This window comes from Octopus sinensis, linkage group LG14 (assembly GCF_006345805.1).
Source record: "Octopus sinensis linkage group LG14, ASM634580v1, whole genome shotgun sequence".
Taxonomy (NCBI): Eukaryota; Metazoa; Mollusca; class Cephalopoda; order Octopoda; family Octopodidae; genus Octopus; species Octopus sinensis.
The window spans coordinates 65586646-65590499 of record NC_043010.1 but is presented as its reverse complement, the minus strand read 5'-3'; the positions used below and the strand labels follow the sequence as shown (position 1 = coordinate 65590499).

At 40.1% G+C, this 3854-nt stretch overlaps 2 non-coding genes across 2 annotated transcripts; one reads left to right on the top strand and one right to left on the bottom strand.

Annotated features, from left to right (window-relative positions):
* Positions 1–2385: 2385 nt before the first annotated feature.
* On the top strand, positions 2386–2467 carry Trnal-uag. Its single transcript has one exon. It is a non-coding gene; the product is annotated as a tRNA-Leu (tRNA).
* Positions 2468–3476: 1009 nt separating this feature from the next.
* Trnal-uag lies at positions 3477–3558 on the bottom strand. Its single transcript has one exon. It is a non-coding gene; the product is annotated as a tRNA-Leu (tRNA).
* Positions 3559–3854: the final 296 nt, after the last annotated feature.

Sequence of the window (3854 nt, the reverse complement as noted above, 5' to 3'; positions counted from 1 at the left end):
ATGTCAATGTTTATTAAAACAGTTGCGCACTTAAAATATAGTGTTGTTGAAATTTTATTGCTTTTATATATTTTTCTTTGTGTATTTTAGTGTGATGTGTGAATTATAAGAACGGTTAAAATAAATTTAATCGGAAATAATTAGATATGAGATTTTATTTATATTGATATTTTATTAACTGCGGAGCAATAAGATGACTTGGAAAATAGTAAACAGGAAGTTTAGTTTGGTTTGTGACACACTTGGATTAGCGGAACGAGAATAATAGAATAGTAGAATAATAGAATAAAAGAGAATAAAACAGAATGCTATTCTAATACGTTGTTTTAACTAAAAACGAATGTTTTAAGATGTAAATTTGATAATGTCTCTTTTCAAAAGAAAATAATAAAGACTTTTTAAATGTGTATTTTATTAGATAATGATTTTATTCGTAATCTCATAAATAAATTTAGTCGATTTTTAATTCTGGCGTTTTAAAAACAAATGTTCACTTTCATTTTCTCACGGGATTTTGCGTGTGTTGCGGTCAAGCTGTAGCATCGTCTTCAAGGACTTCAGTCGAACGAACTGAACCCAGTACTTTATTTATAGCCTGGTACTTATTCTAATGGTCTCTTCCAGTGAACCGATACGTTACAAGGACATAAACAAACCAGATCCGGCTAGCATTGTAGGTGTTCTAACGCCTTCTAATGACAATTACAGTTTTCCTTTTTGGTGATTCATTACCAAACTGCTGCTTAATTGAATTATATATATATATATATATATATATATATATATATATATATATATATATATCACCGTGACCGACCAGGCTATCAGTGTTGCTACACATCGCTGGTCACAATGCGCTTCGCATTGTTTTAGCCTTCAAATGACGCCACCCTGCTGGCTAAGCGAGGAGGCCAACAGAAGAAAGAGTGAGAGAAAGTTGCGGCGAAAGAGTACAGCAGGGATCGCCACCACCCCCTGCCGGAGCCTCACAATAAACACTCACAACGCCCTGTCTGGGAATCGAAACCGCGATCCCACAACCGCGAGTCCGCTGCCTTAACCACTGGGCCATTGCGCCTCCACACACACACACACACACACACACCACACACACACATACATATATATATATATATATATATATATATATATATATATAACGGAAGGTTTACGAAAATAAACAAAAGACGAAGGCAGGTGGAGCACAAACAAACAAGTGTATTAGTATATATATATACTACATATATTCTTCCAATCTTTTATTTGTTTCAGTCATTTGACTGCGGCCAAGTTGGAGTACTGCCTTAAGGGTTTTAGTCGAGGAAATTGCCCCCAGGACGGGCTTATTCTTTGTAAGCTTAGTAATTATTTTATCGGTCTCTTTTGCAGAACTTCTAAGATCCTACGGGGGATGTAAACACACCAGCATCAGTTGTCATGCGATGGCGGGGGTGGGACAAACACAGACACACACCCCACACACACAAACACGCACGCATGGTATGTTCTTGTTGACTTCAGTTTTTTCATTTGTGAAAGAAAACCTGAAGAAATTAGACATAAACAAAAGTGATTGGGAACATGATGTTCTAGATCGGAACAAGTGGAGAGGTGCTGTTAGGACTGGTTGCAATGCCTGAGAGGAAAAGCTGATTCAGCACTCTGAACTTAATAGGGCGTCGCAAAGGAAAAATTGGAACTGTAATCAACAGTGAATACTGGATGTGTATTACATGTGACCGTGTCCTGTTGTCAAAAGCAGGATACGTGTGAATCATATGAAGTCACATGAAAATCGAAATCTCATGATAAGTGATTGTTTTGGACACCAACCGCCTCTTACGACTTGTGTCATATATAAAAAAAAACTTGTAAGACGATATCTAGGCTTAAAAGACATGCTAGTTCACAAAAGACATTTCTTCAGAATCAGATTTCAAAGAGCAAAGATATAGAAGAAAGTTGAATAATATCTGTCACTTGTGTTTAAAACCTGTCTGTCTTAAAAGTCAGAGTCTAAGGGCTCATCAACGGAGTGATTTTGCTGTGTGATGGGGTGTGGTGTATGTATTGATGGGACGGCTATCATCCATCGAGATGAAGCAATCATCATCATCATCATCATCATCATTTAATGTCCGCTTTCCATGCTAGCATGGGTTGGACAGTTTTACTGAGGGCTGGCAAGCCAGAAGGCTGCACCAGGCTTCAATCTGATCTGATAAGGTTTCTACAGCTGGATGCCCTGCCTAACGCCAAGCACTCGGAGAGTGTAATGGGTGCTTTTTACGTGCCACTGGCACGAGAGCCAGTCAGGCGGTTCTGGCATCGACCACACTCGTTACTATTGTATACTATATATTTTTGAACATCTGCAGGCAGAGAGGTAGTGTGGCCGAGTGGTCTAAGGCGCTGGTTTTAGGCACCAGTCTCTTCGGAGGCGTGGGTTCGAATCCCATCACTGCCATTTAGTTTTTGCTTGTGATATTTTACTTCAGTAAAAAGGTGATGCTTCTGTTGCTAACTCTCTACACTTGTTCAGCCAAATGTATTTGTTATAATACCAATGGGATCATTTATATTTTTAATGTCAGTCTCTGATGTTGGCACGAGATAAGTTATGTTGAGGGGATGGGTTAGTCGATTCCATCGATTCTAGTACTTGATTAGTACTTTATTTCATCAACCCTAAAGACAAAGTCGACGTCTGCGGGATTTGAACTCGGAACATAAAGAGCTAAAACGAATGCCGCAAAGCCTTTTTTGTCCGAACCCCTAACAACTCAACCTGCTCGTCGCCTTATTTCCCCTTTAATATATGTTTCTTTACTGCCCACAAGGGGCTAAACATAGAGGGGACAAGCAAGGACAGACAAAAGGGTTAAGTCGATTACATCGATCCCAGTGCGAAACTGGTACTTTATTTATCGACCCCAAAAGGATGAAAGGCAAAGTCGACCTCGGCGGAATTTGAACTCAGAACATAACGACAGACGAAATACCTATTTCTTTACTACCCACAAGGGGCTAAACACAGAGGGGGACAAACAAGGACAGACAAACGGATTAAGTCGATTACATCGACTCCAGTGCGTAACTGGTACTTAATTTATCGACCCCTAAAGGATGAAAGGCAAAGTCGACCTCGGCGGAATTTGAACTCAGAATGAAACAGCAGACGAAATACGGCTGCACATTTCGCCCGGCGTGCTAACGTTTCTGCCAGCTCGCCGCCTTCTTCCCCCTTTAATATCAATTTCTCACTTGCAGTTGACGCTCAGTTTGTTTGGAATAGTAACCAGATAACTTGCAAACCACATTCCACCGTCTTAGAAAGGGACATATTAAATAAAAGAAAGGGACACCTTAAATAAAGCAATCTGAGGTCACAAATACATTTGGCTGAACAAGTGTAGAGAATTAGCAACAGAAGCGTCACCTTTTTACTGAAGTAAAATATCACAAGCAAAACTAAATGGCAGTGATGGGATTCGAACCCACGCCTCCGAAGAGACTGGTGCCTAAAACCAGCGCCTTAGACCACTCGGCCACACTACCTCTCTACCTACTGGCATTTAAAAATATATAGTATACAATAGTAACGAATTTAACAGATTATGTATGTGCGTGCGTGCGTACAAACATACGTACAGACATGCGTTTCTACGTCCATACTTGCGTAGTGACGCAGAAGAGGTCGAGTAGTTAAAAACTTCACCTCGCAACATTGAAGTCACGAGTTCGATCCTGCAGCACGGCAACTTGAGCAAATGTTTACTATAGCCTTGGGTTGACCCAAACTTTTTCAGTTCACCTGAGTGGACGGAAATTGTGCTGAAGTTCGTCAGGCAGAC